General features: G+C 37.3%; 1 pseudogene across 1 annotated transcript in view; it reads right to left on the bottom strand.

Annotated features, from left to right (window-relative positions):
• LOC143272642 (anoctamin-3-like) overlaps positions 1 to 10,110 on the bottom strand; it is a 138,113-nt pseudogene extending 128,003 nt beyond the window's left edge. The window contains exon 1 of the transcript XR_013050270.1: positions 9,888 to 10,110. The product of XR_013050270.1 is annotated as an anoctamin-3-like (transcript). The remainder of the gene's footprint in view (positions 1 to 9,887) is intronic.
• Positions 10,111 to 22,632: the final 12,522 nt, after the last annotated feature.

Consider the following 22,632-nt stretch of genomic DNA (forward strand, 5'->3'; position numbering starts at 1 on the left):
GGAAACTATGGTTGGTATATAAAATGAATAAAAAAAAATTTAAAAAGAACAAAATATATAAAAAAAAATAAAAAGACCTGACATTATGAGAACCTTCAAAGGAACCTTCAAAAGAACATTATAAGGAACCTTCAAAGATGCAGTTAATTTGTTTTCTGTTGGTCATCTATTGCTGGGCATGCAGCCTACCTTTAATAGTAGTTATTTTCCCAAGTAAGTTTCCCTTGGAGGAAACTAAAGTTTTCTTTGCAAGTGATTAACAATTGGTGACTGCTTCTAGGTTAGCCATGGGGACATAAGTCTGCTTCTTTCAGTTTTTGGACCCTATCTGTGTAGACCTGACAAATTATCAAACATTTGTAATTAAGAGAATAAAGACATTTTATTGCAAATTCTAAACAATTATCTCTTTAACTTTCAGGAAATATTGGAGAAAGTGTATCATAAAATAATAGAAAAAAAATCAAGAAAATAAAATCAAGAGTTCATTCACTCATTCACCTACTACAGGCTTATGATTGCTCCTTAGTTTCGCCAACCACAAATCAAAAATTTATAAACTTCAAACAAGGAGAAAATAGTTAATATGTAATTTTTTTAAAACTTTCAAACAAATTAGGAAAGAGTAAAAATGAATAATGTGAATGAAAAAGTTTGAAATACTTCTCTGGGAAAAAATTACCAAAAAGAAAATTAACCTTAGCATAATGATTTAACTTCTACTTGATTAAGCATCAATCTATTTAATAAAAACATAACACTACACACTGACTAGTCAAATTGATGCTGATAACATATAAAAGAGATCCTCAGTGTAAAGGTATAAAATTTTCAAAGAATCAATAAGAATATTATTTTTAAAAAGCTAGCTTCAAGTAGTTCTGTAATAAATTAATTTTAACAAATAAATTACATAATACCTGAGGAATTCAGATCAGCCACAGATGATACTGATGACTTTTAGCTTTTGTCATTATTCTGCCATTTCTTTTCAGTTTTATTTTATTTAATTAATTTTTTTGTTTTGTTTTTTGTTTTTGAGACAGGGTTTCTCTGTGTAGCTTTGTGCCTTTCTGGAACTTGCTTTGTAGACCAGGCTGGCCTTGAACTCACAGAGATCTGCCTGCCTCTGCCTCCCAAGTGCTGGGATTAAAGGCATGTGCCACCACCGCCCTGCTCTTTTCAGTTTTATATGACAGGGCTTCCTTTATTCCCAGGATGGTTTCACACTCACTTTGCATTCCTGGTTGAACTTGAACTACTGATTTTCCTGCCTTTACCTACCAAATATTAGGACTATAGGTGTGTGACATCTTGTCCAGCTACCCAACTATTATAAGTGCTTTGAAGGCATTTAATGTATACAACTTGACTGCATAAGGTGTTTGTATCTACATATAAACCTGTGAAAACATTCAACTTTCATCTCTCCATGCTGTAATATACCCATCACTTACAAACGTTGATCCTGCCTCTTGCCTTTATATAAGAGGAGTTAAAACAGCATCTACCTCCTTAGCAACTTCAAAAATTCTATAACATGTTATTAATTATTCTTAATTAATAATTAATAATAAATTAAAAATTTATAATAAAGACCTTATAGTATATAAGATTGAAAAATGTATTTATTTTAGTTTTTCAAATGTTTCATGAGAAATCAGCCACTATGGTCTTAGACATATCACCTACTTACCACAGTTTTGCACAAGTATTTATATGTGCTGAATCATTTAATTTCAGCAAAAATTCTTTATGGTCAAAATTAAAAGAGAACTAAGTAATATCTTTTTAAAGAGATCTGGATTCCATCAGCCTTTTAAGCAAAAACAAAATAAAAATATATCACGTGTCTTAGGTAATGCTTTCAACATTCAGAATCGAGATAACTTCTACATTATTGAAACATTTTTTGAATTGATAAGTGTAACCAAGGTGATGTAGAACAATCCAGCGAGGTGGTCTAGTGGGTAAAGGTGCTTGTCCCTAAGCCTGAGAAGCTGAGTTCTGTCCTGGGAGCACATGGTAGAAGAAGAGAATGGGCTCCTGCTGGTAATCATCTGATCTCCACATATGTGCTCTGCCAATCCTTCACCCAAATGGGTAAACATAATTTAAACATTTAAGAAAAAAAGAGTGAAAAAGTAAATATGTAAATGATCTAATATATATTGCATCAGGGAAAGAAATAGTCCCAGATACGAGTAAAATAAAAATCAAAATATATACCTTCAAACTTACCGCACACCAAACCAACAAAAGATGAAAGATGAAGGAGGTGATAAAAATAGCAAAAAACAAAGTCAGAGCTGAGAAAAATAAAATGAAAGAAAAGGCACATCTTTTCAATTTTGACAATTTATATATCCACAAACCTCTTCACTTAAGTGTGTAAGAATAAAAGTTCAATAAAAATAGAAAATAGCTTCTTAAGGTTACATGAACATCAAAGAGTTGAGAGCATAAATTTTTCATTCTCATCTCAATACTGTAAATGACATTATAGTCATGGAAGCACAGTGACAGAACTCAGATCTAGACCCAAAGGGGTTCAGGAGGATTCTCCCCCATAGTGGTCAGTCCCACCTCCAGTCCAACCTTATGGTAGATGACTCTTTGCCCCAACTTCATTGGCCAGTTGAGTGACAGGATTTTTATTAGTACTTCAATCCTTTCTTGTTATGGATCTGTTTAAGCTGTTTATATTCCCACGACTAATTATGAAAGGTCATATGTGATTGGGAATTTACCATTTCTTCTAGAATTGAATATTTTTATTAATATTATAAGTATAGTACAATTATGTTTGCATGGTATGTGATGCATGTATACAACTAAACTTTTAGAATTTATAAAATTTGCTATGAAATAATTTCCACTAGTAATTCATTTGAAGTCATTTAAAAAATCAGCATTTGCACAGTTATATTATTAATTTTTTCTATTGTTTCTGAAATGGACTTACTTGTTAGGCATTTCTGCTTGATTGTTAAGAATACAAAGTCCTAGTCCTTTTCTATGAAAGTTAAATTCAATGGACTGGAAGGCCTGATGATTTTCATTGAATTCTAGATAATTCTTGAATCTTGAAAATTAAAAAGTTTAGATCACATAGATTTAGATAAATGAATAAAAGTAGATAAAATAAAAATTTCAAACTACTATGAAGGGACGAATTCTTTTCATCTGTATCTGTGCATATATTTAATACCTAACCACCACTACGCTGAAAATTTTCTTCTAAAAGTGTTTGTGTCAAAGCCAACCATAACACATACATGCTTTTATGGGTTATATATGTGATAAGTTTTTGTCAATCAAGTAACTTTCTAGAACCTGATAAGTATGAACAATTAATATATAACATTTGCCAAATATTTTGAGATACATAGTTTCCATGTCCACTCATTTTAACCTACAAAGAAGACCTCTGATTCATAGGTCAGCAGATCTCAGTTGTGAGGATGGGAGACTCATGTTTTACTGTATTCTGCAGTAGATCCAGGCTTCCTACATAGCTAAGTGTTGGGTCAAGGCCACAATTGAAAGTAGTTTCTATTTGCAGTGTAATTTAGGAGGAAAGACAATAGCTGAAGAGACAGCAAGGTTGATTGTACTAATGTGCTGCCAAGTTTAGAATATAATTTCACACTTCTGTAGTTCCTGTTGAAGTAAAGCAAGAGCAGAGGATTTGGCTCTTAATGTCCCACACAATTTTGTTTTAGATACAAAGTGACTGACCCCAGAAAGGACAGTGGCCTATTAGAGCCAATGAGTAAGCTTGAATATAGTAAAATTCGTCATGGAAATGTACTGATTGATAAAGAAAACAGGTAGAGCAAGGAAATTAGCTACAGACAGGTGTTTTGGAAATTGATGGGACTCAGGTGCTTCCCACACTTAACAATGATAAGGTAGAAATGCCTTCTCATGCAGAGCTTCCCATCCTTTGTGAAGCTTGCTTTCCAGTGCCAAGCTCATCCACCCATGTAGTCCAGCTTACCAGATTCCATCACTGTCTACAAGCAGAGGGACTCATTTTTGCACCAGCTACCAGCCCTGAGGCTCCATTCTTAAAGATTTGCCAAGGACAGGAGACATGCTGTTTGTACTCCAGTTGACTCCATTATTGGAGGAGAGTATACAAAAACCCCAGTCAAAGATAGAAAGACTCCAGCTACTAATCATTTACTTTTGCATCATGGACTGGGAATTATCCAGAAGTCATACCTCTGTCTTCTATCTCAGAGAAAACACATTTGATATTAAGAGTATGGTCCTTATTACTGTGGTATCATTTATTAAGAAAGTTATGTTGGCTCTTAAGTGTTCTGTGTGGGCACAGTTGGAACTCTGTAACAAATCATATTTGAGTCTCTACAATGGCACCCAGGACTGTTAATCTGACCATGAATGCCTATGCAATTTAAGTCAACTCTTGGCTTAGAAGGTAACAGTATTAAACAAGAGACATGACACCTACTTGATACAATGGGGTGGCCATTGTATTCGTTTGCAAGACTAGCTACCAGAACACAGGTTCTCAACACAATTGTTGAGATATGTGTCCATCATAATTAGAGCATTGACAAAAAGGAATCTTTCCTAGAAAAGACACAAGTCCCATAATCAATTTTATTTTACTCTACATTAAAGTATTTCATGTCACAGATCCAGTCTGATGGCAGGGCCCTTAGGTGCCACAGTTCTCACACACATAGGTATACATACTCAAATTTTTACTGGATGTCAGATTCAATCATACCAGGATTTTCACTTCAACTTTTCATCTATGACTCACAAAACTTAGGATTCTTTTTACAAGAGACAGTCTTTCTTTCCTTAGTCATAAATAAAAGGCCAGTCTGGAAATACCAGTGGGAATTAGTGCACAAAGGTGAAAAGATTTCTCTCAATATATTTATGTTCTTTTTTTTCTTGTTTTCTAAAGTGTACAGAAATATTTTGATACTGAAGATGTTGTCCAAGGAAACATGAAGTTTAAGAAGCAGAGGTTTGGAGAGTAGGTGTAATTCCCCAGAAGCATTCCTCTGTGTGTCATGAAGCAGGAATTGAGCACAAAGTTGAATTTAGAAGAGGCTTGCAGATAGGTACTTGCAGTAACAATTTAGTTAGTGAAAAAGAGAATGCATGTTATTTTCAGCCTGCAGATCTTCATATAAAAATTAAAGCCATAATAATTAAATAGTTAATCTGGGTACAAAAATGCCTGATTCTGGAGAATTGTTTAAAAAAATACTATTTTTGTGTTTAACCAAATGTCATTTACAGGATTTTTAATGAAACCCTCACAGCTTTAACTGATCATTAAGTCCAAGATGATTGAGACAGCCTGTGTTTGATGTAACCTATGACCTCCCTGAATATCTTGGTAGCTATATTGCTAAATAAACAGCCATGAGAAGCCAGAACTATCATTGCCCTTTTTTTTCATCCATGTCTGTATGACATATTAATCCATCATAAGTTCAGTGAAACACAACACATCAGTCTACTGAACAATGTCAGATTTTACTCAGAAACCAGTTCTAATTTGCCAGCTTGTGTTTATATCAAGGTGTGCTAAAGTAATAACAAGTGTGTCCTCCAAGTTGTCTGCAATCATGAACACTCCAATGTACCCTTGAAACATCATACATAAGGAAATTACCTGTATTTCTCATATTTGCTGAAGATTCTCACTTTCAAAATGTCTTAATCTATTAAAAAAATTTCACAAAAAATCTAGTATTTTAAATGGAAAAAAATTAAACATACCTTGTTGATCTTTTTAGAAACACAAAGGACATGATCAAGAAAAAAAAAATCAACCCGACAAAAATGCAGATTTGTCCACAACTCTCATAGATACAGCAGATATCTCAGATTTCTTACTATATCAACTTCTCAGTGGAAAGGAGTATTTGTTTGTTTGTTTGTTTGTTCATTTTTTGTAAGATGTTCAGGAATGAAAATGTTCTGAATAATACTATCACAAAGCAAACAATAGCTATGTAAATGTGCATTGAATATAGAGGGAATAAATCCCATTTCTCTGCATTGCAATATTTAATGTATGAAATTAATTGTACATCTGAATTTTCTTTATGACAACTTTTTAAACTTCCTCGGGGACAGTGAATTAATTAGGTAGAATGTGTGATTGTAACTGATATTATTACAAAGAAAAGTTTTTCTAATGCCCAGAGCCCACTGTTTTTATAAGATACTCTCCCAAATCAAAAACAAATGAAGAAAAAATAGAAAAAGAAATGAATCTGCGTGTGTGTGTGTGTGTGTGTGTGTGTGTGTGTGTGTGTGTGTGTGTGTACCACTGAGGCCATCTTATATTGGCCTACTATGTCAATAAAAAGATAGATAAGACTGGAAATGACAATAATTAGTCTTTTATCGGTCACTAAATTTTGGATCCTAACTACCTGTCACACAGATTTTTAGTTCTATTATAATACTGTACATTAGATATTATGTTCATTTCAGGTAAGCACTAACAGACTTAATATTAAAGCTGTCAGTAGCACATGCAAGATTAATGTGCAGGACAAATAGAAAAAAAATATAGATCAGTGGTCTTCCACCTTCCTAATGCGGTGACCCTCAACCATAACATTATTTTATTGCTACTAAATAACTGTAATTTTCTACTGTTATGAATCACATTGTAAACATCTGATATACAGTATATCTGATATGTGATTCCCCAAAAGGGATTGTGACCCACAGGTTGAAAACTACTGCTTTATATCAAGTAATGGAGATTTTGGACTAACAATTGTTTTTTTTTAATAGTTAACTATTCTGTCATCTCCACTGGTTTTATTAATTAGAATAAGCATTATCAGTGATTGTATTTGATTAACAAATATATAATTACATACGTCTCCAATATCCATGAATATTTAGGTCTTAATGCATGATGACAGTGTATTCTGTGTTTCCTAGACATAGATCTACAGGCAACTCCTGGGGAAAGGAGAATTAGCTTCTTCCATGAATGAGACTCCTTGTTGATTGTCCAATTCAGAGTGGTCAGTAATGCTTTTTAACAGATATTGAATTCACTTGAATAAAATAAAAATAAATGGCACAATTGGTTCACTAAACTAAACAATTTCCTAAATATGAAATTAAAATAGGACTTTCTTCTTCTAGATCAGAAGAAAAAAATCTTTGCCTTCACATTGCTAACTGCATGTGCTATCCAACAAAAGAAAAGATGTAGCCACAGGGGGAACCAGTATGGATGTTTCCCAAATAAAGTTTCCATATGATCCTCACATACCATTTCTATTCAAAAGGATAAAATTTAGTTTAACGTAGGGATACCTGCACACCCACTTTTGTTGTAGCATTATTCACAATAACCAAGCCATGGAATTACTCTATGTGCCCATCTATGGATGAATGAAATTATCAAATTATATGGATGAATGAAATTATGTTGTTTACAGTAAAATAATGGAATTGGACATGAGGAGGAGTTTAGAAACCCATTCCCACAAATACAAATATTGTGTGTGTTCTCTCATATGTGGAAATTGAGGGTGAGGTAGTAGAAAAATATGAAACTAAAGTGGAAGTAGAAGACACTGGAAAGAGGAAGGAGAATAGGAAAGAGGGATAAAGTATAAAGATGATGACATGATCAAAATTATATTATGTGAATGGGTGGAAATATGGTGAAACCTCTTAGCTTATATATTTAACATTAAATGTATAATCAGTAGAGAGAGGGAGAACAGAAGATCAGAAATCAACAGTCTTCATATTATACATAAATTAATATCATAAGTAGATAAACAATTTCCAAAATTTTCATCTATCACCAAAGGCAAGACTGAAATCTAAGACTCTAGAATTTCAGTACAGAATTCCCTTTGACTTTAGGTTGTGGTGAGCAGCACTGAAAAGCACTTCCAGGTCAGAGGGAGCACAGAGTGTCATCATGCTTCTTCCTATTGAAAAAATTAAAATAGCTGATCCTTAATGTGAGTTACCATTTCCTAGCAGGGTCCTACCCCTAGACAAAGAACCATAAGCAACTAATGTCTACTGGGAGAATTATCCTCTCCCAGAGGTGCACCCCTTATTGATTGTCTAATACAGAGAGGTCAGTCCTGAATTATAAACACACAAACAATAAAAATAGACTCAATGTGTGTATATTCATAATACACACACACGAGTATGTCTGCTTATAACAATAATAAAGAAAAACAGGATATCAGCTAGAGAGTAGACAAGGGACATGGAGGGGTTGACAGAAGGGAAGACAGAGGGACTGGAGGGGGGAAAACAGATGAAAGTGGTGTTAAAAAAAACACAACTAGAACCATTTAGTTAAAAGTTATTGCTTCTTTTGGGGACCTCCATTTTCTCAAGTTTACGTTTTTGCTAAAGTTGTTTTTTTCTTGTGTGTGCCAAAATGTGAGATTTGAAAATAACTGGCTCATGGTGCATTATAAAATGGAAATTGTGAAATGTCATGAATTGAACAAGTTTATCACTCATTTGAGTAAAAACAACTAATCTTAAAGTTGATGATTCTTTGCTCCCTAACATATAACATGAATCAAAACATGGATACTCTGGGGCACATTTCAAGTATCCAGGTCTCCCAAAGCGTTAGAACATAACCAGATGAGGCAGTTTCAAGGTTTCTATTTCTTTCTTTTTGTCCCTAATGTTTATACGTGATTAATGATGTAAAGAAAGGAAACTTCTTGAATTTTCTTTGGAAATCTTTGAGCTTAAATAGAACTGCATAGGAGCCCAAATTTCAGTCTCTTCCCACAGTCTCTCACTTCAGCCTCCATTCTAACATATATTCAAAAGACACCAGAGCATGGGAATTTGTGCAGATTATAATTCCCGACTGGAAGCTCTTGCAGCATGATATTATGCCTGAAGAATGAATACCTACTAAGTTATTCTGGGCTTATCCAAGGTTTTTGCTTAGAAACAAAGCCAAAGATCTACCCTAAACCATTTGGAGAAGGAATACTAGCAGTGACAGAAGAGGAGTAATAATAATTACTTTAATTAACAAATGTAATACTACAGAATTACATATGTTAGCAACCATATAAGCAAATGTGACATATTTACCATTATTCATTCATTAAATTCCAGTAGTGTTGAATAAATGCATCAGACAATAAAATTCCCAGAATCTGTGTCTTTCAGAAAATATGTGCTTTATGAAAATCCATTTAAATAAGTAAGAAAACAGAACAAAGAGTGAGGATCATTCTTGATCTGACCGTGCAACTAGTGAGAAATTTGTAAAAGCTAAATGATATGCTGGGAAGTTCCTGGAAGAAAAACTCAATAACTATAAAAACCGGAAACCCAGAATCATACATGGGGGCGAAATATAAAGTTTTCTAAGGAAATTACAGAGTTCTTTCATCTGGGACCGGCCAACTTCTGGAATTTTCCACAAAATCATTTATATCCTACGACTTCCCTAGCTCAGCAAAAGTAATGCATTTTGCTCTTGTGAACCTTAAGCGGCACCAGAAGCGTACACTGGGGCAAATATCACCCAAATTTTCAGTCTTCAAACCCTAGGGTGCTGTGGGGACCTTCTCTGCTGAAAGAGTTCACTGCAATGCACTGAAGGATAGTTAAGAGACACACAAACAAGTCCTGACAAGACAGATCCTACTCCCTCCAGAGCTCTGTGGGGCTCCGGATATCAGACTCATCGCCTATGCCGGTGAAACATCTATAAAAGGGGGTCTTAACTTTACAGAGTCCCTTAGCTCTTCAACACACAGGTGGAAAGGATGCTCCCACATAACTGCAAGGAAATGCAGATCGGATCGGGATGTGGTGCGTGCAGGGAGAGAATTCTCACTGACCTTTTTGCTGTTTAAAGGACTGAATGGAGCCTGAGTGGTGGACCATTTTCACTCTGCCTGTTCCGAAGGAGTTAAGGAGCTGTCCGAGAGGGATGCAGCAGAATAGTAGCCCGACTTTCTGGAGACACTCCTGGGGCTCTGAGTGATCCCGGAACCACCTAGCTCATCGCAATCTGACACCTGCTTTAGCCAGCACTTAGCTCTGAAGGCTGTCTGCCCGCCAGTCTCATCGTCATAGCAACGTGGGAGGGCAGTCCTGAGACCGGCTCCCCTCAGTGGCTACTTCTGTAATAACCCCACATCAAGGCTGTTTCTCCGTGCTGCAGTGAGGGTGGGTGTTGCAAGGGGTTTGGTGTATGTGGGAGAGGCAGAAATTTCTTAAGGACGACGCATAAATCCAAGCATTGCTCTAGAGCTGCCATGAATGCGCTCATTTTCAAGCTCTGAGCCTCCTTAGCACACCCAGGCACCAGTATTAATTTCCTAGAAGTTGGTCTGTAAATAAAGAAGGGTGAACTTGGAATCTGTCTTGCCACGAGGGTACTAACAGATGCAGGGCTGTTTTCCTCTTTCCTTCTTAAATTTAAATGTGGGGGAGGCCACCAGAGCATCCATGGTCTGTGTTAGTAGATAAGCAGTAAGGTTTGCATTTAAAGTTCTCTTCTGCTTCAGCTACTTTGATTTCATTTGTGGTGTGTGTGTGTGTGTGTGTGTGTGTGTGTGTGTGTGTGTGTGTGTGTGATCCTGCAATGTTTAATTCTTCCAAACAGGTGCTGAAGAAATATCACCCATGGTATACAATATAATTGTGTTAAAGCAATTAAAAATAATTTATATTATATTATAAATAAAGGGAGGCTCACAGCAGCTTGTAAGTCCCATTATTACATAAATGGGAACCGCACTTGAAATGAAGGTGCCTAATACCCAAAGAAATGGAACAGCTTTTGGAGGACCACACAGCAGTGGCTAAATCAGAACAAGAAGCAGCTCCACAAATATTCCAGTGTAACCCCCCCCCCCACCGATATAACCATAGCTTCCTGAATCCAACCCTGAAGTTCCTCACAGAACAGGATAAGCAAAGTATTATTGAACAGATATACAATAAAGGGTCTGTTGGTTTCTGAATTTGAAGATTTGTCAGACTAATTAATTTAGAATGAGTTTAAGGTCCAAATAAAAGCAGGTTTTAAAGTGATAATCCTATTTCATAATTTTAAAAACCTCAAATAGGTGGAGTTACCATTAAATGTCCTTTATCTTTGTACAGGTTGCATGATTCAAAGACTATAGAGGTAAGTAAGATCGGCTTCAAAGAAAGAAATCCCCATTACACCAAGGTCTATAGAACTCAGAAGCTTAACGCTCCAGTTGATTACTGTTTGTAAAGGTGACTTATAAGGGGGATAGCATCAATTAGGCTGTTCTCAGAGTACTTTTGATATTACAGTAGCAAGCTGTGAGGTAATCTGAACCAAAAACGGAGAGGAAGTAAGAAGTCAACAGAGATGGAGACAGAACAGGTGCTACTGAGATCCACTCTGAGTAGAAGGACTTTAGAAGAATATGCCATGATACTGAGCAATGAGTAGTAGACACACACACACACACACACACACACACACACACACACACACACACACTGACGAAATGCTATGTCATGGGTAATGGACTCAAGTGTGTCTGTTGTGAAATGAAGATCTAGCAAAGACCTACCCATTGTCTCCAAAAACACATGTTAGGTGGCTGAACAGATGGGAAGGGCATTAAAGAACACTTACTGCTCTTTCAGAAGGACTATTTTGGCACCTACTTGGAAGCTCACAATCTTCTTTAACTCTAGTCCCCGAGGATCATTATAGTCTCTGAAGACTCTGTACACATATGTGACACATACACACATTCAGGCAAAACACTATTCACATCAGATAAATAAAAAAATCTTTAAAGGAGTATAAATTTAAGGGATACATCTATAAAACAACTCCCACACCTCTGGCTTGGGGAACATTGCTGAAGAATTGGGAGAAAGATTCTAAGAGGCAGAGGATAGGGGAATTTGCTGTAAGATTGTGTCTCCTATTAATGTCAGAAAACACTCCCATAAAGTCTCATGAAGATGACTGGTCAAACATGAGCTGAATTAGGACAACACCCAGTGGGCATGCCAAACTGGACAGGGGAATCCCAAGAGAACACAACCCTACAGGCGGTTAAGGAATGCTAAGAAATGGTCTTCCTCTTGAAAGGGAACAATTGGTTATCCAATATCAAATCGTTAGCCCTGAAAACATATGCAAATAACATTAGACAGACTGAGCAGGTTATATTTAGAAATATATATATATACATATATATATGTGTATATATATACATATATGCAGAAATATATATGCATGTAACAATTGATATTCAAAGACATCATGGATTTGAAAGAGAACAAGAAGGGATGTATGGGAGAAAAAGAAGAGGAGAATGATGTAATATGTCATAATCTGAAAATTTAAGTAAACAGAAATACTTTTATACAGCTACTTTTCAAGACAATTAGACCAAATCCAGGAACAATAAATAACCATCCTGAGACTGGTTTGTTTTTCTCTGTTTATATCATCTGAAGTTAAAATTATGGTAAAACTGAACTCATAGTTCATTCAGATCCCCTCTAACTATTGAGATTCTAAGACAACCCAAACATCACACATGAGGCTAAAACCAGGCAGTACATTTTGGAACTGAATCATAGAAAGAAACTAACACACAATAAATCCTTGTCACTGTGATTTGATTAGAGATCTGATTTGCTTTTAATAGTTTCAAAACTACTGGAATAAGGAATAACTTTGAGATGTGACCATCTAATTTAATTAATTATCATGAGACTCATAGAAAGGAAATAAAAGCCTCTGTTTCTAGAAGACACTTCCAGGCATAGGAACAGCACTCTAGCCTCCTAGAACCTCTGTGGATGATCAATGGTTGCCTCCAACTAACGTACTGACCAGCTGCCAACAGGAGGAAAGAAAGGATACAATGGTTTGAGGTTTGAACTGGAGATGAACTGAGATTTTTCAAGTTGATTATTTTTAAGCAATGAGTTTAGAATAATATCATCCCATTCACCTCTGTAATATACCTATGATAAAATCATCTTCATATATACTTGGTTACTTTTCTTTTTAAGCAAAAAAAAATCATTTGAGTTTGTACTGCCAGATTGATTAGCAGGAGATTTTAAGAACATTTTTGCTTGTTTGGAAATCAGTCTTTTAGGGAAGGTTGCTAGAGAAACAGCTTTGTGAGGGGCTGGGGAAATTTTAAGCTCCATCTGCTTGATAGGAAAGACATTGCAAAAAAAGCAGGGAAAATGTGTGTGTGTGTGTGTGTGTGTGTGTGTGTGTGTGTGTGTGTGCATGTAAAACAGAGTGTGTATGTATTAGAGGTAAAAAGTGAACAAAGAAGAGTTAGAACAACAGCCTTATTGAAAAGAAATCTTCCTGTGATCTAGTGAAGCATTTTTAGACTACCGTCGCTGTTGTAAAACGTTTAGCAGTGTGCATTAAGTTGCCTCAATAGGAAGACCAAACTGTGGTAGATTGTTTTTTTCTGGTGGTTCTTGGTTTCAAAACATTCTCCAAATTTTAATGCTTTGAGAAAATCGTTTATTTTCTGTATTTTTCCAGTTAATATCATGATTTGTCTAATATAGACAATGATTTTCAATGTTTTGCAAAATATAAAAATGAAGAAACAGGCCAAAAATATCCAGAGTAATTACTTCAGCAAATTGCAATTAGGACTTCTACTTTCAATACATCCCTCTTTTTATTCTGATAGTTAAACCAATAATATACATTAAATCATACATACATATTTACCTTTCTCCAAATCTCTCATATTTATCTTGATATTATTTCACTTTCCTTCTCTTTAGTCAATGACTGCAGGAACTGTTACTTCAGCTCTTTCCCTTGAAAACTCCCCACCTGTTTCTGTCCTTAAGCATATATCAGCCCCTTCCTTCCTCCCAGAGTGTCCAGGATTTCAATTTTTACATAACTAGAAGGCGCTTATCTTTTGAATCTTGCAAAATGGCTGTCATAGACATAAGGTATTCTCCATCTCTCTATCCTATGCTCTATCGGGGGAATCAAGAGAAATCTGATTGCCTGCTTGGGTCTTGAGTCAGCAGCCTTAATTAAGATTAAAGTTGCCTTCTGTTTCTCGTTGCCTAAACAGTCACATTAATAGAATATTCCTTTGCAGGGTTTCCCTTATAGATTCAAGTTATTTAAGGTATTAATGGGTGAATGAAACCACAAAGGAAATTTGTAAAACACTCATCTGCAAGCAGCAAGGAGTAGAAAACTCTCACCCCAGGACATAATAGAGAGAAAAGTGGTCTCCTCAAGGGTGGATTGTGTACTGGTATATTGTACATCCTAATAAACTTGTCTGAGGATCAGATGACAGAGCCAGCCATGAGATTAGACATAGAGGTCAGACAGTGGTGGCACACACCTTTAATCCCAGCACTTGAGATCTCATGTCTTTGCTTCAGAAGCACACATGCCTTTAATCCCAGAAAGTAATATGGCAGGGCAGAGAAAGGTATATAAGGCGTGAAGAAACAGGAACTCTATTTAGGCTGAGGATTTCATAGAGGTAAGAACTAGTGGTTGGCTGCTCTGCTTCTCTGATTCTCAGGCAAGTTTACTAGGCTATATACTATATTACCACAGGACTAAGTATAGATTAGTAAACTATTTCCATAGACCAGTGAGTGTAGTTCCTTTTTCCATAGGCTTCACATATGCTTGTAAAGTACAAATAAATGAATTTTAAAATTGTAAAAGTCTCTTCAGAAATGTATTTATTTAGTGGTATTAGCAATTATTCCTCTTGTTGATCAAAGACAAAGGCAATCTATTAAAATATTTATAGGTTTTAATTATATTTTTAAGGTAACAAATGAATTTTTATTCTCATTTACCTCCATATTTTATTAGAGACAGAATTCAAACTTTTGAAAAGAATATGCAATCATACTAGGAAGGATGAAGTGTAATTTAACAATTATTTCCTCCAAAGCCCCTTTTCCTGGATTTAGGTACAGTATAACAATGGAATTAATCAGGCCAGCCTTGCTGACACCCATACTGGTGCTCAGAGCATCATTCAGAAATGACAAGCCTAATAGATGTTACTAAGAAAAGGGAGTGGAGGAAAATCAATATCCTCACCTTGTCTGAGGTTAGCCTCCTGAGTTCTAATCTTTACCCAGCAGATTTGAGACAAGAACACAAATGATTTGTTTGAGAAGATAGCATCAAGAGAAGGTAGAGAGTGAGATTAGAGAACGTGGTAATTTATTATATGAAAGTTCATATTTCATGCTTCTGCTCAATGCTTTAATAAGAAGGCACCTACAAAATTAAGACCCCTTTTAGTGTCTCAATACCTGCTTCAGCTAAATATATGAGTCTAGGAGGCCATTCTCATTCAAACCACTACACCAAGTTTCTCTTCCTTAAATTAAAAATATATAGTATTTTTCTAATTTGAGACTTTTAATAATTACAGTAGAACAAAGTCAACCTAGCATATGTCATTCTATAATTAGTGGAAAATAAGATTAAAATACCACTAACCAAAAGAAAATACAATCATTTATTCCATATTATCTTCAGGCAGATTTAGCTATATTTTGCAATTATTACAGCTAGATATACATATACCCTTTAAAAAGTAATGTACTTTTGCTGTCTACATTTATCAATAGGTATCAAGGATATTTTCCCAGTAAATAAATATTTTTGCACATAACATTTTTAAGTAGTTGATTAGTATTATAGTTTTACTCTTATGACTGGCTTGTCATGTTTAAACAGAGACTACAGTAAGTATCTCCTTCTTCAGAGATCAATTATATATTATCCCTAAAGAGTAAAGATGTATTTATGAAAGCTATTTTCTTTTTTTTTTTTCATTTTGGATTCTGTCAGCTTTTTGAAAGTATTTTTCATACAATATATTTTGACCATGCTTTTTTTCCTCCCATAATCTCCCAGACCCTACCTCTCTCCTCTACCTAACTTTATGTCCTCCCCCTTTCCTTCAGCTACAACCTCAATTTCTCTGGAAATACATGTTGGAGTGTTATTCAGGGACAGAAAGTCAGAGTATCAAACTGGGCTGTCAATTACTTTGGGACAACTGTAAAACACCAATACTATCTGTAGTAGTTTTAAAAAGGATTTCTGAAGGAAAACGTTCTCCCCTGAGAAGGAGAATGAGAAGCACATTCCATTGATGTTCCCTTTGTTATCTCTCTCCTGGAGATGAATAGGCAGCCTTCCATTAACCTTCTCCACTAATGGATAGGGTACATTCCTCAATAGGCTATCCCATGGCAATCTGACAGATATATTTCAGGTTTAATAAAATTTGTCCAGTATTTAGGTAGTAATTCAGGCTTGCTACCAGTTTCAGAGGTTTAGTATCTTACTATCATGGTGGGGAACATAGTGTTACACAGGCAGACATCATCCTGGAAAGACAGCAAAGAATTCTGTATGCATATCTTCAAGCAGCAAGAAGAGAGGAAGCCACTGGGCCTGGCTTAGGCTTTGTCACCCATAGTGACATATTTCTTCCAATGAGGCCATGCCTACTGCAACAGGGCCATACCTCTTAATCCTTCTAAAGTAGTGCTTCTCAATGATGACTAAGCATTCAAATATTTGAGTCTATGAGAGCCATGGTTATTCAAGCCAACACATTCTACTCCCTAGCCTCCTTAGGTTTGTAGCCATATCAAATACAAGACATTTATCCAATTTTAAAATTCCTCATAGTATCAACACTGTTTGTAAGTTCAAAGTTCAAAGTCTTTTCTGAGAGTCATTGTAATTTTTTAAGCATAACTCTTGATAAAATAAAAATAAAAAGCAGATCATATACTTCTAACATCTATTAGCACACAATATTCATTACCATTCCAAAATGGAGGTAAAGGAGCATAGTGAGGAACTATTAGAGCAAAGGAAGACTGAAAACCAGCTGGACAAATCCTGCATCTCTATTTCTGATGTCAGAGCACTCTTTAAATCTCTAACTTCTTTTAGCTTTGTTGACAGGAACACCTTCTCTCTCTTGGTCTATTTCTACATCAAGTCTGTGGTTTTCCTCAGCAGATATCCCATGGTTTTAGCATCTCTAAACATCTCTTGGACATTCCAACATAATGCAGACTTCACCTCCAGAGCATTGCACAGTGAACTCTCTGTGATTCCATGCATGAATACCCTTGATACAGGCCTGGCTTCAGAAGCTTTCCTTAGCAGTGGAAGGAGATTACGCAACCCCTTTGTTGTATCCTTGACTCTAAAGCCAGAACATGGCTGAAGGTGCCAAGTTCTCCTACTTACTGACATTGGAACATAGCACCCTCTTTCAATTATATATACATCATTTATATACATATATATTTGTTCTCGATAGTTTTCTTCACTGCTTAAGCTTTTCTTTAATTACTTATCATAAGTTGGAAGCTTAGTTGTGAGAGGTCTTGTGCTGAGGTAACCAATCCCTTTATTCCATTTAACACCAGACTTTTCTTCATACTTTTTTTTCTCTTCGAGTACTGGATTTGCCTCTATTAAACTTCCTGGTGCTCCTTTTAATCTCAAACCTTGTATTTTGTATTTTTCTTTGCTCAGTTTGTTCCTTTTCAATATAAATCCACATAAGAGTGACAACTGAAAAACCATACACCAGAGTCAATACTAGGCCGTCTTGGAATCTCCTCTGCTTATGCCATAAGTTAACAAACTTCAATTTAGCCTCAGGAAGATTTTTTGAACAAGGGTAGAAATCCACCACATTCTTCACCAAAATATCATAAGAACCCCCCTAGACCACTTACTAATATTCTTCTCTTCTGAAACTCTTTTGCTGGGTCCCCACATTTCATATCTAACTCAGCACCGCTGTCTTCCATGCTCTTACTAGTATGGCCCATTAAGACATGCTTAAAGTGTCCAAACAATTTTCTAGTCCCAAATCCCAAAGTCTTTCATATTCCTCCAACTAACAGCATGACTGGATTTATCACAGCAATATGCCACTCCGTTGTGTGATGTCTTTCTGTATGCTGTGAATATGTGTTGCTGTGATTGGTTAATAAAGAAACTACTCTGGCCTATGGTGAGTCAGGTTATAGCCAGGCAGGAAATCCAAGAGAGAGACAGAAAGAAGAAAGGGAGAGGCAGAGGAGAGATGCCAGCTGTTGCCTAAGGAACAGCAAGATGCCCTCAGACTGGTAATACCACAGCCACATGGCAACTTATAGATTGATAGAAATGGGTTGAGTTTTGGCCCCAAGACCTCTAATGAAGGGCAAGGGTTGAGGGAAAGAGAGCTTAGGGGAGCAAGAGATCCCAGATGGATCAAGAACAGAGAAGGAGAACAAGGAATAAGAGACCATGATAAATGAAGACCCCATGGGAATAGAAAGAAGCAAAGTGCTAGAGAGATCCCCATAAATCCACAAAGATTCCTCCACAATAGACTACTGGCAATGGGTGAGAGAAGGCCCAAACTGACCTACTCCGGTGATCAGATGGCCACACATCCTAACTGTCGTGGTAGAACCGTCATCCAATGACTGAGGGAACTGGATGCAGAGGTCCATGGCCAGGCCCCAGGTGGAGCTCTGAGAGTCCAATCAGCAAGAAAGAGGAGGGATTGTATGAGGGAGAGATGTTGAGACCATGACTGAATAAAAGCACAGGGACAAATAGCCAAACTAGTGGAAACACATGAACTATGAACCAATAGCTGAGGATCTCCCGTGGAACTGGATCAGGCCCTCTGGGTAAGTGAGACAATCAATTAGTTTGGAGTGTTTTGGGAGGCCCCCAGGCAGTGGGACCTGGACCTGTCCTTAGTGCATGAGCTGGCTGTTTGGAGCCTGGGACCTATGCAGGGACACTTTGCTCAGCCTGGGTGAAGGGAGGAGGGGACTAGCCTGCCTGGACTGAATCTACCAGGCTGAGCTGAATCCCCAGGGGAGTCCTTGCCCTGGAGGAGATGGGAATGGGGGTTGGGCTGGGGGTGGGGAGGAGGAAGGAGGACAGGGGAATCGGTGGCTGATACATAAAATTAAATTAAATTATAAAAGAAAAAATACAAAAAGAAAAGGGTTAAGTTATAAGAGCTAGCTAACAAGAAGCCTGCCATAGGGCATACAATTTGTAAATAATATTAAGCCTCTGAATGATTATTTTATAGGAGGCTGTAGGACCCTGGGGCCAGGCAGGGAACACTTTTGGCTACACCACTCAGTGGTAGCAATTTTGTTTTAGTCAATGTTCAGTTTCTGTGATGAGACACTATTATCAAGGCAACAATCAAGATAAAGCATTTAACTGGGGCTTGCTTACAGTTTCAGAAGTTTAGTCTCTTATCATCATGGTGGGGAACATGATGTTATACTGGTAGACATCATGCTAGAGAAATAACTGAGATTTCTACATCTGGATCCATAGGCAGTAAGTAGGAAGAGAGAAAGCCACTGGGCCTGGCTTTTGAAACCTCAAAGCACACTCCCAGTGACACACTTCCTCTAACATGTCCACATCTAAACCAACAAAGCTACACCTCCCAATTCTTCTCAAGAAGTGCCATGTCCCCCCACCCCCTGTCAATGACTAAGCATTCATATATATTAGCCTATGTGGAACATTTCTATTTAAACCATCACATATTAGGTGGGTCTGTATTCTGTGTACAGTTTTGATAGGGGAATGGAAAATATAATGCTAAGTAAACAGAACAATCAAGTTAGGGCAGGTAGAACAATGTTACTGAGGTATTATGATTACCTCTAGTCCAGGAAAGAGCTGAAGTGAGTCTTTGAAAAAGAAAACTCTGAATTCAGAAAAATATTCTAAGTAAGTAAGAAAAGCAAAAGACAAGGCATGGGATTTATGCATAGTGAGGAATCCCCCAGAGAAGGCATGGAGGAGATATGTCTATAAAAGAACCTCATAACATCAGGAAAAACAAAAACAAAAACACTGGAGAAAATAATTATAAAGAATACAAAGTGGAGCTAGAATTTGAGAAATCATTTTTATAAAATCAGAAATAAAAATGATATACATGCTGGATCAAGAAAAGAGAGGGAGAACAAGGAATAGGAGACCATGGTAAATGAAGACCACATGAGAAGGTGAGAAGGGGAGGAAGCAGAGAGCTAGGGAGGCCCACGGAGATCCACAAAGATACCCCCTCAAAAGACTGCTGGCAATGGTCGCGAGACGGCAGGAACTGACCTACTCTGGTGATGGGATGGCCAGACACCCAAATAGTGGTGCCATAAACCCCATCCAAGGACTGAGGAATCTGAAGGCAGACATCCACGGCTGGGCCCCTGGTGGAGCACTGGGAGTCTAATTAGTGAGTAAGAAGAGGATTTATGTGAGCGAGAATTGTTGAAGCCAAGGTTGGATAAAGCACCGGGACAAATAACCAAATGAATGGAAGCACAGGATCTATGAACCAAAGGCTGAGGGGCCCCCAACTGGATCAGGCCACCTGAACGGGTGAGACAGTCATTTGGCTTGATCTGTTTGGGAGGCAGCTGTGCATTGGTGCCAGGTCCTGGACTCGTTGCATGAGTTGGCTGTTTGAATCCTGGGACTTATGCAGGGACACTTGGCTCGGTCTGGGAGGGGGGAATGGTCCTGCCTGGACTGAGTCTACCAGGTCAACCCCGGTCCTCGGGGGAGACCTTGATCTGGAGGAGGTGGGAATGGGGGGTGGGCTGGGGGGAGGGGTGGGCGAGAGGGGGAGAACAGGGGATTCTGTGGCTATTATGTTGAACTGAATGGTGTTGTAAAATAATAATAATAATAATAATAATAAAACCAAAAAAAAATGATATACATGTAAAACATGAGATGATGGGAAACCACTTAGTAGGAGAAGAATATGTAGAGAATGTAGCATGTGTTTGGCAAAGAAGGGACATGGTATGTTAAAGTGTATTCCTCTTAGGATGCATGGACTTGTCCAGAATGAAAAGGGAATGACAGGGACAGAACTGGGAAGATTGAGGTGTGTTAAAGAAGGGAAAGAAAATTATACTACTAAGGAGAAAAACCTCCTGAAAATAGGAAGTTAGTGTGATAAGAAAAAAAAGATAATGATGATAGAACACAGGAACTGGCAGAGCTCAGAGCCACCTCAGACACTGAGTTAGAAGGTATTATTTCTGGCTTTTAAGATCAGGAGAGTCAGAATTCGTAGTATTTTCAGGAGTTTTGAGGGAAGATGAGAAGACAGACAAGGAGAATTCTGAGTTAGACTCAAGTAAGGGGCAGCTTCTCCTGTCAGCTCAAACTGTGAGTGCCAAGAGTCAACAAGAGGCCAGTGGTGGGGACACCCTAAGCCAAGGAAGAAGAGAAAGTGAAAGAAATGCTTTCTCTCAAAAGATGTGTTACATGAAACAGAAAAATACAAGTGCTTTAGAAGAAGGGAAAATCACTAATTTTCTCTCCTTTACATAATGTGCTATAATGCACTTCTCTTAAAAGGTCACCTTTACCTTCTCTTTTCAAGTGGAACCACCCTGAATAAGACCCCATCTTCTGGAGTGCATCTTAGGATTCTTTGGATGCTCTGATTCTCAACCTTGCAGGGACATATCTCGTATTTTATTGTACCACAGTTTAATCTGACTGTAAATTGAAATTTGAGGAAACCTGACCTTCTGACAAAAATATCAGTCATAATATGATTCAACAGTTAGATGGCTTCTGTCCTGAAGCTGGGAAGTGGTCATAGATCTCCTGTGTGCAGGCTTTCTAAACTCTCTGCAGGATAATCTGAAGCCTTTTCGCTTATGTAAAAGTGACTCAGCCCTTTTAGCTACAAAATTAACACTGAGCACACCAGGACCCAAACTCTTCCTACAGAGAAGAGGCTAGAGGCCCAAACTCCACCACTGTAACATCCTCTCCTTCCTATCCAGGTCCTTTACTGACTGTGCAGTCTTCCAATAGGTTCCCACTGAAATAGGGTTCAGTGTCACTTCCCCCCATAAAGAACAGGCTGAGCAGATGTGGTCCCACAAAAGGCACAGGTCTCCTGCTTGTAAGACCCGAGGCAGATATGGAGGAATTGAGAGAAGTTTTCAGATAGGCCTGCTTAGAATGTTGAAGCTTTTCAGATTGAAACTCCAATGATTGATGTAGCCTCTGACACTTTCTTCCAACCTTATTCTACAATGGTGAAACTTAACTACAGATCACAGTTTGTTAACACAGTTGTCCTCATCAGTAGAGAAGAGAGAGAGCTGAAGAGAAGGACAAAAAGCCTACTTAAGAACAGATCTTGAGATCAGAGTAGACATCTCTTTGTTTTTCATTGGTGTTTTCTGATGGCTCTGGGAATAATAATTCAGCCCAGGGGACCCATCCAACAGAGCATAAGGAAAGTAAAAAACCTGGTTACCAAAGGATGGCCATCTTGTCTATAAACAATAGCTGTATGACCCCTTGCATCCTAGAAGTCTCAAAATAGCTTTTCAAAAGTGAGAATAATAGATTTATCCCTCTGTTCAGGTCCATAGAGGATTGTCTTTATCTATGCCCTACGATTAGCATAGCTCCTAATAACTAATCTTAAACTGCTCTATGTTTGGAGCCAGATGTCATGGTTGCTTCACAGAGAA

This window comes from Peromyscus maniculatus, chromosome 4 (genome assembly GCF_049852395.1).
Source record: "Peromyscus maniculatus bairdii isolate BWxNUB_F1_BW_parent chromosome 4, HU_Pman_BW_mat_3.1, whole genome shotgun sequence".
In the NCBI taxonomy this organism is placed as follows: domain Eukaryota; kingdom Metazoa; phylum Chordata; class Mammalia; order Rodentia; family Cricetidae; genus Peromyscus; species Peromyscus maniculatus.